The 14,636-nt window shown below is 48.9% G+C and overlaps 1 protein-coding gene across 1 annotated transcript in view; it reads right to left on the bottom strand.

Moving 5' to 3' along the window:
* The window catches only part of LOC115092435 (disintegrin and metalloproteinase domain-containing protein 9-like), a 435,618-nt gene that overhangs the window by 128,682 nt on the left and 292,300 nt on the right, over nt 1-14,636 (bottom strand). The window lies entirely within an intron of this gene.

Below are 14,636 nucleotides of genomic sequence, written 5' to 3'. Positions count from 1 at the left end.
ACATATTGGGTGTCAGCAAGCCAGGGAAACATGCAAGACCTCTCTCTAACAGAGATAACCTGATCTTTTCCATCATTCACCCTCTTCTTATACCCTCAGAGATCGAGATATACAGCTTGGAGTGACTGCACTTTGTTATGCTTGTCGCCTGTAGCAGCCCCACGGTGTGGCCCTCTCACCTCTCTACACAAGCTTCAGGCTCCAGCTCCTCGTCGCTGATGGCAGTGGGCCACCAGTCCCGACCTCGGACTTCCACCAGCACCTCTTGCCCTGCTCTGCTTCCTGGGATCTCCAGTCAGGATGCCTCCATCCATCGGGCCTCTCTGCGGGGTTTGCGGAGAGATGCTACCGGCAGTGCCTCGCCCCTCCCTAGGCATGCACGTGCACACAAGTGAAACCTTTAAAGGGCCCACAATGGGAACCTGGCCATGGACCCAGATGCTGACATCAGTTCCCTCAGCGCTTCAATGCTCAGGCCTTGCACTGAAGCGTTGCCTTTGCAACAGGTCTCCTGTTCCAGTTTCCTCGTACTCGTTGCTTCTCTGTGAGCCTTGCATTGTGTTCATGTTTCTCCAAGTTCCTGGTTCCTGTTCCGTGTTCGCCTCGTCTGTGTGCTGATTGACTTCTTGGTTCTGACCATCGCCACGCCTGACCTTGCCTGCCTTCTCCGTGCCTTGACCATTGCTATATCTGACCATGCCTGCCTTCTCCGTGCCTTGACCATTGCTACATATGATGCCTGCCTTCTCTGTGCCTTGATCAATACTACATCTGACCATGCCTGCCTTCTGCATGCCTTGATCATTGCTATGTCTGACCATGCCTGCCTTCTCCGGGCCTTAACCATTGCTACGTCTGACCACGCCTGTCTTCTCCGTGCCTTGACCATTGCTATATCTGACCATGCCTGCCTTCTCCGTGCCTTGACCATTGCTACATATGATGCCTGCCTTCTCTGTGCCTTGATCAATACTACATCTGACCATGCCTGCCTTCTGCATGCCTTGATCATTGCTATGTCTGACCATGCCTGCCTTCTCCGGGACTTAACCATTGCTACGTCTGACCACGCCTGTCTTCTCCGTGCCTTGACCATTGCTACTAATGACTTCGCCTCACACTTTCTTGAGTCCAGAGTTCCACGTTGCTTGGAAGCTGGTGGCACCAAGCATCAGGTTGCTTGGAAGCTGGTGGCACCTTCCAAGTGCCACCAGCTTCCATTCAAGCTTGAGAGTGAAGCCTCTGTCCCTATCCTCTGGACACAAACTATTAAAGCTTCAGCCTCCCTTTGCTCAGGCACCTTCACTTCCTTCTTGTTCCTTGGTGCTTGAGTTCCTGTTCCATATCCCGACTAGGATAGGACTATGCCATCTGCTGGCTGCTGTCTCTGGGCTGAACCATCTACTACCTGTACTTAACCTTGAGGCCTGCATAAGTCCTGCCGGCCCCGGCACCCGAAGGCTCAACCCGAGGGGAACGTGGGGTGGTATAGGTGAAGCTCCAGTGGCCTCCAGCTTCAGCCCACTCCTCCTGCTGACAGTAGGGACCATGAACCCCACCTCAGCACCAAGGATCCACCTCCTATGCAACAGGTTGCAAAGGCCATGGATTCGGTGGAGCCGTGTGCCCTCCAGGCCATCCCAGGCCTGGCTTCCAAGGTGCAAGAACAGCAGCAGTTCCTCGAGGCATTGGCCTCTTCCATGGATTGACTTCATGCCTGGATCGATGCCTTCGTCAATGACTCAGCTTCTCCTCTCTCACAGCCACCTCCATCGTCACCATGTGCCTTGTTGGCACTTCCAGCACCTCCATGTTTCAATGGCGTCTCCAAGTTCTGCAGAGTGTTCATAAGCCAGTGCTTTATGCAATTTGCTCTGCAACCTTCTGTCTTCCTGGACGACTTGACAAAGCTCACGTTTATCCTGTCTCGCCTCAAAGGGAAGGCCCTGGCTTGAGTTTCCCCCCTGTGGGAATGCTCGGACTCCTTGCTAAGAGAATTGGTTCAATTTGTGGCTGTATTCAAATGGACCTTTGATGATCCAGGGTGGCATGCTGTAGCAAGCACAGGTCTACTACATCTTCATCAAGGACAACAAAGTCTTTTTGATTATACAATAGAGTTTTGAACTTTGGCTACTGAGCTTGCTTTGCAGGAGGACTGCCTTCAAGCTATTTACTTGGATGGTCTCTCCTCGAGGTTAAACGATGAGCTGGCTGCTCGGGAGCTCCCTCCCTTCTTGGAGGACCTTATAGATTTGACAGGCCGAATTGAACACCATCTTCAAGAACGTCACCGGGAGAGTCGGATGCCCAAGAGGCCCGTGCAGGTTCGCTCCCACTCACCACCCGTTACTAACTCCGCATCTAGTGACAGCAGAGAGTTCAAGGCAGAAGAACCCATGCAATTGGGTCGAGGGCGACTGACACGGAAGACAGGCCCGAGGCCACCATCTACAAAATTGTCCCATTCATCCGGGAAACTCCAGGGCCCAAGTTCAGTAGGGGCCCTGAACTTGGGTGCAACTTCTCCGCCCCCCCAACTCTCAGTTCCAGTCATACTAATTTGGGACTCTTGAACCTTTCCAGTTCTTGCTCTGGTAGACTCTGGATCAGGAGGTAATTTTATTTTCAAAGATCTTGTGTAATTCCTGGGTATTAAAACCCATTCACTTAACCCTTCCTTGTTTATCGCCTCTATCTATGGAGAGCCACTTCCTGGCCGTATCTCTTTGACCCCTGAACCTATCCAGTTATGTACAGGGGCCTTACGTTGGATTCGTGGACCCTTGAGCTGACTAGGACAGATGATGACGCACTGTGGGAAGGTACAAAGTGGCTGTCGAAGCCTGGAGGTGGCACAGGCCACCATCTACAAAATTGTCCCATTCATCCGGGAAACTCCAGGGCCCAAGTTCAGTAGGGGCCCTGAACTTGGGTGCAACTTCTCCGCCCCCCCAACTCTCAGTTCCAGTCATACTAATTTGGGACTCTTGAACCTTTCCAGTTCTTGCTCTGGTAGACTCTGGATCAGGAGGTAATTTTATTTTCAAAGATCTTGTGTAATTCCTGGGTATTAAAACCCATTCACTTAACCCTTCCTTGTTTATCGCCTCTATCTATGGAGAGCCACTTCCTGGCCGTATCTCTTTGACCCCTGAACCTATCCAGTTATGTACAGGGGCCTTACGTTGGATTCGTGGACCCTTGAGCTGACTAGGACAGATGATGACGCACTGTGGGAAGGTACAAAGTGGCTGTCGAAGCCTGGAGGTGGCACAGGCAGGAGACCAGGAGGATCTTCACCACTAGAGACCCGAGGTCTCCCCAGGAGTAGCCCATGAGGACCAGGGCCGCTTGGACTTATGAGTAGTCTCTTGTGGGCAGGTGCTGGAGGAGGAGTTCCAGAGGATAGAGAAGAGTAGAGCTGGAGCCAGGAGGCCAACTGGAACTTCACCACTGGAAGCCTACGGTCCCCCCAAGAGGAGCTCGTGAGGACCCGAGCCACTTGGACTTAGGCGAGACCTCTTGGACGAAAGCCGAGGTCAGGAACCAGTGGACAAAAGCTGAAGTCGAAAGCCAGTGGATGAAAGCCAAAGTCAGAAGCCAGTGGATGAAAGCCGAAGTCAGAAGCCAGTGGGCGAAAGCCAAAGTCAGAAACAGCAACTATCAGGAAGAGAGAACCTCGTTGCAAGGCTAGGAGTGGAGTTGGTGCAGGGTGGAGTGGAGTCATCCCAGGGCAGTGCTGTAATTTCCCGCGCTGGCCCCTTTAAATGTCGAGCCCCTGCGCGTGTGCCTAGGGGGCGGGGCCAGCCGCGGAGCATCGGTGGCATCTCCCTCAAGGAGGGAGCACTGTGGCAGGAGCCAGGCAGGCCCGAAAAGGCGTTGCAGTGGCCCGGACCGTTCCCGAGGTAGGTGGAGGGACCATGGCATGGCCCGGGACCGCAACACTTACATCTTGAGGAACTTGAGTTACTGGTGTTGGATAAGTCAATCCATCCCATTGTGCTTGGACTTCCTTGGTTACAGAAACATTCCCCCCAATTTAATTGGACTTTGCTACAACTGGTAGAGTGGGGTCCAGCCTGTCACCAATCCTGTTTTCAGAAGATGACTCCATCTTCGACGATTCCTTTGGTTACCACCTCTTCTGGCATACCTCCTCCATACGCCGCCTATGAGGATGTATTTTCTAAACAAAAGGCTGATCTCCTCCCGCCTCTTTTTTGGTTCGATTGTCCAATCGACCTTCTTCCTGGAACCATGCATCCTCGTGGATGCACCTATCCTCTGTTGTTACCCGAGACAAAGGCCATGACCAAATATATTCTGGAGAATCTGGCAAAAGGGTTTATCCATCCATCCACGTCGCCGCCACAGCGGGATTCTTCTTTGTGACCAAGAAAGACGGATCACTCAGACCATGCATCGATTACCACGGTCTAAATGCCCGTAAGGATAAATATCCCTTGCCCGTAAGGATAAATATCCCTTGCTGTTGATTTCTGAACTATTAGATCGTCTCCAAGCTGCAACCATCTTCACAAAGCTGGATTTACATGGGGCGTATAACTTGGTGAGAATCCGCCCCAACGACATCTGGAAAACTGCCTTTAATACTAGAGATGGCCATTATGAATACTTGGTGATGCCTTTTGGCGTTTCCAATGCACCAGCTGTATTCCAGCAGATGATGAATTAAATTTTCAGAGATCTGCTATATATCAAGGTCGTGATCTATCTGGAGGATATCCTGAGATTTTCGAAGGACCTTGACACCCACCTGGCCGATGTACGAATGGTAGTACAATGCCTACGAGAAAATCACTTGTTTGCAAAACTGGACAAGGGTTTGTTCGAGAGGTCCAGTTTACCATTCCTTGGCTATATAATCTCTCCTCAAGGTTTCTCCATGGCCCCAGATAAACTGAGGGCAATCCAGGATTGGCCACAATCAGTGGGACTTAAAGTACTCCAGCGCTTCTTGGGATTCCTTAATTATTATCGCCACTTTATCCCGCATTACTCCACACTGGCTGCTCCTCTGACAGCCCTGACCCGGAAGGGCCAAAATACATGGAATTGGCCGCCCGAGGCCATTACCGCTTTTCATCGCTTGAAAGAATCCTTCCAAAAAGGATCCTGCTTACGTCACCCTGATCCGACTCATCCATTTTTAGTTGAGGTGGCCGCTTCCGCCATTAGGGCTGGAGCTGTTCTATTTCAGCACACTGCTTCTGTTACCACAGTCCCATGCTCATTCTATTCTCGAAAATTTTCATTGGCAGAGCAGAACTACAGTATTGAGGACCACGAACTGCTCGTCATTAAATTGGCTCTTGAAGAGTGGCACCCATGGCTTGAGGGTGCACAACATAAATTTACGGTGTTCACTGACCACAAAACCTTAGAACATCTAAGTCACGCCCAGCGCCTCAATGCCCGTCAAGCTCGATGGGCTTTATTTTTTTCAAGGTTCGATTTCGAGCTCCGCTACTGCCCCACGGATAAGAATCTCTGGGCAGACGCCCAGTCTTTATCCCGGTCTTTTGAACCTGAGGACATCCCCGAAGAACCAACTCACATCATCAACCCAGCTTGTATTTCCTTGTCTGCTACCTATCCAGTTCCTTCTGGGAAAACCGTGGCGCCCCAATGACTCTGGGAAAGAGTTCTTCACTGGACACATGGCTCCAAATTTGCCGGCCAGCCAGGATGTGCATGAACCATGACACTGCTCCAGAGGTTTTTCTGGTGGCCTACTTTGGTCTCCAATGCTAAGGCATACGTTGAATCCTGTAATGTGTGTGCACAACAAAACCCCCAGTTGGGTGACCTTGGGGACTTTTACAACCACTTCCAGCACCCGAGGAACCATGGACTCACTTATCTAGGGATTTCATCGTGGGGTCACCATAGACCGTTTTTCGAAAATGGCCCTTTTTGTACCTCTTCTGGGCCTACCATCTGCACCAGAGCTAGCACTTTTCTTTTTTCATCACATTTTCAGACTGCATGGCTACCAGTGGATATTGTTTCCGATCGAGGTTCTCAATTCGTTGCCAGATATTGGCGCTCCCTTTGCTGAAAAAGTGGTATTAACATCAGCCTCATGACCGCCTATCACTCCCAAGCCAATGGGAAAGCTGAACGGATGAACCGCTCCCTGAAGGCATTCCTGCGGGCCTAAAGCAATGACCAACAACACAACTGGCTGGACCTCTTATCCTAGGCAGAGTTTTCCCACAACTCTCACATCGCCACAGCTACTGGAACATCACCATTTTCTATAGTCTATGGGAAACAATCTCGACCACAGGCTACAGCGGATACTTTTAAGACATTGTGGGAACAGACAAATGTTCGCCTGAACCAGACCGCTTCCTGGGCCAAGAAGACTGCTGGCATCACCGCACAGCTCCTGAGTTCCTTCCTGGCCAGAAAGTCTGGTTAAGTACCAAGTATATTAGACTCCGAATTCCTTCACAGAGAATTGCTCCAAGATTTATTGAACCGTTCCTGATTACCCGACACATCGGACCTGTGACTTACCAGCTCTAGTTGCCTCCTTCCTTGGGTATATGTAATACCTTTCATGTTTCTTTGCTTAAGCCGGTAGTGTTGTCCTGGCCTACCTGGAAGGTCCCTGAGCCACCTGCATTGGTGGCAGGGACTGATACGAAGTATAAGATCCATAAAGTTCTAGATGTCCACCCTAGAGGCCACTGATGGTATACCTCCTTTCTTGGGAGGGTTATGGACTGAGGAAAATTCATGGGAGCCTATTCGCAACATCTTGGACAAGAGCCTCCTCTCGAGTTTCCTTCATGCCCATCTGGGGCAAACCCCGACCTCCAGGAGGGGGGCGTAAAGGGGGGGTACTGTTACGCTCATCATCTGCAGCAGCCCCACGGTACGGCCCTCTCACCTCTCTTCACAAGCTTCAGGCTCCAGCTCCTCATCGCTGGCGGCAGTGGGCCGCCAGTCCCGACCTCAGACTTCCACCAGCCCTCCAGCCCTGCTCCACTTCCCGGGACCTCCAGCCAGGATGCCTCCATCCGTTGGGCCTCTCCGTGGGGTTCACAAAGAGACACCACACCGTTCCCTAGGCGCGCGCACACCAGTGAAACCTTTAAAGGGCCCATGGAGGGAACCTGGCCGCGGACCCGGATGCTGACGTCAGTTCCCTCAGCGCTTAAATGCTCAGGCCTTGCACTGAAGCGTTGCCTTTGCAACAGGTCTCCTTGGTCTCCTGTTCCAGGTTTCCTCAGACTCGTTGCTTCTCTGTGAGTCTTGCTTCGTATTCCTGTTTCTCCAAGTTCCTGGTTCCTGTTTCGTGTTCTTCTCGTCTGTGTGCTGATTGACTTCTTGGTTCTGACCTTGCCTGCCTTCTCCATGACTTGATCATTGCTACATCTGACCACGCCTGCCTTCTCTGTGCCTTAACCATTGCTATGTCTGACCACGCCTGCCTTCTCCTTGCATTGACTATTGCTACATCTGACCACGCCTGCCTTCCCTGTGCCTTGACTTTGCCTCAGACTTTCTTGAGTCCAGAGTTCCACATTGCTTGCTACACCTTTCAAGTGCCGCCAGCGTCCATTCAAGCTTGACAGTGACGCCTCTGTCCCTATCTTCTGGAAACGGACTATTAAGGCTTCGGCCTCCCTTTACTCAGGCACCTTCACTTCCTTCTTGTTCCTTGGTGCTTGAGTTCCTGTTCCATATCCTGTCCAGGATAGGACCATGCCATCTGCTGGCTGCTGTCTCTGGGCTGAGCCATCTACTACCTGTACTTAACCTTGAGGCCCGCCTAAGTCCTGTCTGCCCCGGCACCCAAAGGCTCAACCCGAGGGGAACATGGGCTGGTATAGGTGAAGCTCCAGCGGCCTCCAGCTTCAGCCCACTCTGCCTTCGGGTTGCGTCAACCCCACCTCAGCCCAAGGATCCACCTCCTACTCAACACTTTAAAGATAAGTTCCCCCAATGCAGGCTCCTTGAAATGTCAGCTGATTGGGCAATCTATGTGCTTATCTGTATGGATCATAATTGATCAGAATTGTCTGAAAGTAACACTGTATACTTTTTGAACATTGTGTTATTTATATACTTTTTTTTAATGGTTTTTATATAAAACAAACTTTTCTGAAAAATAAGCTTTAGAAGTATGGGTGAATGATTGAGAGGACCAGGGTACCTGTGTTATAGAAAGGTCTTGCATATTTTCCCCAGCTTGCTGACACCTAATATGTGATGCTTAGTGTGCATTACCATTTTCTATGATTGTTCGCCTATGATTTTGGTTAACTTTTAAGTTAGCTAGATATACCCTGAGATATGAATCCTCCATTCTTCTCACTGGTGAAGATTTGCCAGGGTAAATAATAAGCCAGGTAAAAAAAAGTTTGCTTATCTTAAACAGTGTTTTCTGTAGATAGCAGGATGAATTAGGCATGATTTATGAGTGACACCATCTGTCGGCACCGAACAGAACTCTCAGCTTTGAGCTCTATAGGGCATGTATAGGATTTCACATGCTGGCATTGCCTCAGAGTCTCCTCAGTCTGTTTCAAAGCTGATAGAGTAGGATACTGCTCAGGGAGGAGGGCAGGCATCTCATGTCTAATTCATCCTGCTATCTATGGAAAACACTGTTTACAGTAAACAAATTTGCTTTAGTTTAAAACATATTTATTGAATTTTCAACAAAGAGACCAAAAAGAACAAAGACTAAGAGAGCATAGCATAAACAAAATGGCTCACACAATGGTCTGTAGAGACATAAGTAAATAAATAAATACTGAGAAATACAAACCGGAATAAATAATGGCTGTTTGTTACTTAAATCCTCCCCCCCCCCCCCCAATGTTAATTCTAGGTTTAATTCGTAGTGTACTACTGGCACTGCTACCTACGATGGCAGGGGTGGAAGGGAAATAGAACCTAAAAAGTTATTTAAAGGGACAAGAGTAACAGAAAAGTATGAAAAAAAAAAGTGGGGGGGCTTGCTGGGCAGACTGGATGGACTGTTTGGTCTTCTTCTGCCGTCATTCGTCATTTCTATGTCTCTCTATATATGTTTAAGTCACATTCACATTCTTATAACCTATTATGATTCAGTTTCTCCGTTTGTACCCCGTTGAAAAGGAGACAGACGATAGACAGGACTAAGAGAAGCCTCTTCCTGGGAGGCTGCTTGCTCTCCTACCAAGTGGCCTCCAAAGGAATCCTCAGCATTTCCTTTTTTGAACTGGGTCATATAGCGATCTATCTCCAATTGCAATAGGGGAGGCAGGGGTTCTGAGGGAAACACCCTTACCTTCCCTTTTCTTTTTGCAGGCATTATAATATCCAAAAAGAAGAGATAAACGCTTTATTTAGTACCTGTTGTCCATTGATTCTCAGTTGGAGACTCAGACTTGTAGTTTCCCCTCAATCCGTCGTAATCCGGACTAAGCCGGACAAAGCCGTGCGCACCCCTTAGGTGCACACGGCTTTGGTGACGCGCCGGCGGCGGTGGAGCGCCGCTGTCACTGCGTTTTTATGGCTCACGGCTCCCGGCTCCTCCCACTCACAGCGGCAAGGGCGGTTGTTGGTCCGGTCCCGGAAGGGGACCTAGCAGCTGGTCTCCGGCTCCTCCTGAACGCCGCCGCGGCGTTTTTATGGCTCACGGCTCCCGGCTCCTCCCACTCACAGCGGCAAGGGCGGTTGTTGGTCCGGTCCCGGAAGGGGACCTAGCAGCTGGTCTCCGGCTCCTCCTGAACGCCGCCGCAGCGTTTTTGTGGCTCCCGGCTCCCGGCTCCTCCCGCTCACAGCGGCAAGGGCGGTTGTTGGTCCGGTCCCGGAAGGGGACCTAGCAGCGGGTCGCCGGCTCCTCCTGAACGCCGCCGCGGCGTTTTTATGGCTCACGGCTCCCGGCTCCTCCCACTCACAGCGGCAAGGGCGGTTGTTGGTCCGGTCCCGGAAGGGGACCTAGCAGCTGGTCTCCGGCTCCTCCTGAACGCCGCCGCGGCGTTTTTATGGCTCACGGCTCCCGGCTCCTCCCACTCACAGCGGCAAGGGCGGTTGTTGGTCCGGTCCCGGAAGGGGACCTAGCAGCTGGTCTCTGGCTCCTCCTGAACGCCGCCGCGGCGTTTTTATGGCTCACGGCTCCCGGCTCCTCCCACTCACAGCGGCAAGGGCGGTTGTTGGTCCGGTCCCGGAAGGGGACCTAGCAGCTGGTCTCCGGCTCCTCCTGAACGCCGCCGCGGCGTTTTTATGGCTCACGGCTCCCGGCTCCTCCCACTCACAGCGGCAAGGGCGGTTGTTGGTCCGGTTCCGGAAGGGGACCTAGCAGCTGGTCTCCGGCTCCTCCTGAACGCCGCCGCGGCGTTTTTATGGCTCACGGCTCCCGGCTCCTCCCACTCACAGCGGCAAGGGCGGTTGTTGGTCCGGTCCCGGAAGGGGACCTAGCAGCTGGTCTCCGGCCAAAGATTTCATCTGAGGGAGCTACCTCTGTTTTAACATTGGGAGTTAAAGGAAATGAGGAAGTTCCTCCAGAGATAGGGGAATCCTCAATATCCGTAGTAGGCCCACAACAACGACCTCCTCCAAATGATACCCCCGTTGAAACTAGCCAAATAACAACTAGGCCAGAGACAGTTACACTGGGAGCCATCTGGGATCTGGTGAGCAGTTTAAACGCTGCAGTGAATAGGTTAGAAGGAAAATTGGACAATGTAGCTTCTAATTTGCAACAACAAGTGTCCACTGTGCAAAATCAAGTGGTTGGACTGTCTACTAGGGTTAATACAACTGAGAAAAATGTAGAAATGGTACAATCTGTGAATAATAAGTTAGTTAGTGACTACCTTACATGTACTAAACGTTTAGAATACTTGGAAAATAATGTAAGACACTTAAATGTCAGGAATATAAACTTTCCTAAAATTTTAGGTGAAACAGTCTTTATTTCCTTAAAGAGATTTCTGTCTGAGATACTTGGATTTACAGAAAATGAAATTCCTTCTATCAACACTTGTTTCTTTGTTAGAAAGAGATCTATGGATCTATGGATCCAGTAGTAACTATCCCAGAAAACCTTACTGGTTTTCTGGAGGATTCAACATTACAAGTTCTCGACAGAAACACTCTTATTGTATCATTCGTTACCACTGGGGATATTTCAAAATTAATGAGATACTATTTTCAAAAATTTCCAGTCTCCTTCATGGGACAGGAAGTAAAAATATTTCCAGACTTGGCACCAGCAACTCGTAGCAAACGTAGAGAATTCCTATTAGTATAGCCCAGAGTTTTAGCACTGGGTTTTACTTTTCTTTTGAAATACCCATGTAGATGTTTGATTAAAAGAGGTAACGAATCCTTTAGTTTTAATTTTGTGGAACAACTGACCCAATTCATTGCAGCTAGAGAACCAATCACCTCTTCCCCAGTGGTAACCTAGGAGACAGGTAATTAAATACAAACTGTGGAAGTACCTATTCTGGTTTGAATTTTTGGTTAAAATTCTCCTTTTATGTTTCCTTACACTGATTCTCAGATGTAGTATTTAATACTCCTGATGAAAAATTTATATATAATGATTACAATTCAACATAAGACAGCTTTTGGTAAAGTTTATTTGTTATAAAGTGTAACTTTAAATTTGTTGAATTGTAAAAAAGTGAATTTCTGTATTTCAAATGTTGCAATTTGAAATGAAAGATTAGTTTGTTACAATTATATGAAAACAACAATAAATAAAGAGATAACCTATTATCATGAAAATTGTCCTCTGATTTCCTTTACACTAGATAATTAATCTGAGTATTACAGTCATAATCCTAGGCCTCCTCAAGTGCTAAGGTTCCAGACTATAAGGTTCCAGGCTATATATTAGTTCGGGAGATCTCAGACCCAGGAATAAATGCAAGATCAAAGTATATAGCCCCTATTATAAATTAAGAATAGTGTTTCTAATAGTCCTGACAAATCTGTAGGAAGATTTCTACTTTAGTCAGAGGATACTTTAGTAGTTAGAAATTTGAAGAATAAGAGTTTAACCATTCTCTTTTTCCAATGGCATAATTCCGGTATTTTATCCCCAACCTAAACAGACAAAATAGGCTTGCAGCAATGCAGCCTTGTCCACAAATAACTTTCTCTCCGACGAAAGGGTCTGAAGTAAACCATCAAAGATTACAAACTGCCAAATTCTAGGGGTTAGTGATTCACCTTAATATTAGAATCTACATAGGTTTTAAACTGCCTCCAGAAATTGTTAATCCTGAAGCGGCACCAAAACCCATGAATATAGTCACCAGGTTCCCGGCTTCATTTCTCACAAATTAGAGAATCACAAAGGTTAGTTCTAGAGGCCCTGTCCTGAGCCAGAAAAGACTGATGCAGAAATCTAAAATTGAGTTTCCCTTAGCAGTTATTTTGCTGATTTTTGAAAAGCAAGAGTGAAATTATTGTGGCATTAAATTGAAATCTGACCAAGAATTCTATTTGTTAAAGACAGGAAGTAGTGTAATCCCCAGTTGAACAAGCAATAACCTCCAAATGAATTTAGCACAGGAAAGCACATCTTTTTGGCTCCCTATTAAGATTTGATCAATGGACTCCACTATACCAAAGTTTGAATGACTACTTACATAATGCCGCACTTGGAGAAGTGTATAAAATTCCTTGTGAGATAGCTGGAATTGAGATTGTAAATCTTGGATACTATATAATGTAATGGAACTTGGCATGAAAAGTTGATGAATTTGCTTGAGTCCTTGGTTGTTTGTACCATAACTAAAAAGCCGTATTATCAATACCTGGTACAAACTGCGGATTGCCTTGGATAGAAAGGAAAGGAGAAAGTGTGACTGTTCTGAGTACAGATTTACACAGGATCATGTAACAATTGATCTTTAATCCCCCCCTGGGATATCTTTACATTCAATTTGAATTAAGGAATTTAGTGAAAAGGAACATAACCAATTATGAAGAACTGCATGTGGCAAAAATTGAGAAGTTTCAAACATCTAATCATATATATGCCTTAGCATGCATGCTAGATTGTATATCTGCATGTTCAGACATTTCAAACCATCACTGTCCGTAGGTCTCATTAATAAAACGAGTGGTATCCTTATTTTCTTTCTATGCCATATAACATTTTTTATAGTACTGTGTATCTCGATAAGGTCCTTCCTACTCAACCAGATGGGAAGCATTTGCAAGACATATAACCATTTGGGTACTTCTATCATTTTCACTAAATGTATTCTGCCTAGGGATGTGAATCGTTTTTTGATGATTTAAAATATCGTCCGATATATTTTAAATCGTCAAAAATCGTTAGAGCCGCGATACAATAACAATTCCCCCGATTTATCGTCAAAAAAATCGTAAATCGGGGGAAGGGGGAGGGGGGGGGGGAAGGGGGAGGGCGGGAAAACCGGCACACTAAAACAACCCTAAAACCCACCCGACCCTTTAAAATAAATCCCCCACCCTCCCGAACCCCCCCAAAATGCCTTAAATTACCTGGGGTCCAGAGGAAGGGTCCCGGTGTGATCTTTTACTCTCGGACCTCCGGTGCGTTGTAGAAATGGCGCCGGCGCTACCTTTGCCTTGTCATATGACAGGTCAAAGGTAGCACCGGCGCCATTTTGTTTTTTGTCCCCCGACGTCAGGAGCGTAGGAGATCGCTCCCGGACCCCCGCTGGACCCCCAGGGACTTTTGGCCAGCTTGGGGGGGCCTCCTGACCCCCACAAGACTTGCCAAAAGTCCAGCGGGGGTCCGGGAACGACTTCCTGCACGCGAATCGTTTTTCCGTACGGAAAAACGATTCGCGGTAGGAGATCGCTCCCGGACCCCCGCTGGACCCCCAGGGACTTTTGGCCAGCTTGGTGGGGCCTCCTGACCCCCACAAGACTTGCCAAAAGTCCAGCGGGGGTCCGGGAACGACTTCCTGCACGCGAATCGTTTTTCCGTACGGAAAAAACGATTCGCGGTAGGAGATCGCTCCCGGACCCCCGCTGGACCCCCAGGGACTTTTGGCCAGCTTGGTGGGGCCTCCTGATCCCCACAAGACTTGCCATAAGTCCAGCGGGGGTCCTGCCACGAATCGTTTTTCCGTACGGAAAAACGATTCGCGTGCAGGAAGTCGTTCCTGGACCCCCGCTGGACTTTTGGCAAGTCTTGTGGGAGTCAGGAGGCCCCCCCAAGCTGGCCAAAAGTCCCTGGGGGTCCAGCGGGGGTCCGGGAGCGATCTCCTATGCTCCTGCCGTCGGGGGACAAAAAAACAAAATGGCGCCGGTGCTACCTTTGCCCTGTCATATGACAGGTCAAAGGTAGCGCCGGCGCCATTTCTACAACGCACCGGAGGTCCGAGAGTAAAAGATCACACCTGGACCCTTCCTCTGGACCCCAGGTAATTTAAGGCATTTTGGGGGGGTTCGGGAGGGTGGGGGATTTATTTTAAAGGGTCGGGGTGGGTTTTAGGGTTGTTTTAGTGTGCCGGTTTTCCCGCCCTCCCCCTTCCCCTCCCCCCCACTGGACCCCAGGTAATTTAAGGCATTTTGGGGGGGTTCGGGAGGGTGGGGGATTTATTTTAAAGGGTCGGGGTGGGTTTTAGGGATGTTTTAGTGTGCCGGTTTTC

The sequence above is a fragment of the Rhinatrema bivittatum genome, chromosome 5 (assembly GCF_901001135.1).
Source record: "Rhinatrema bivittatum chromosome 5, aRhiBiv1.1, whole genome shotgun sequence".
NCBI lineage: Eukaryota > Metazoa > Chordata > Amphibia > Gymnophiona > Rhinatrematidae > Rhinatrema > Rhinatrema bivittatum.
This window is presented reverse-complemented; position numbering and strand designations above follow the sequence as displayed.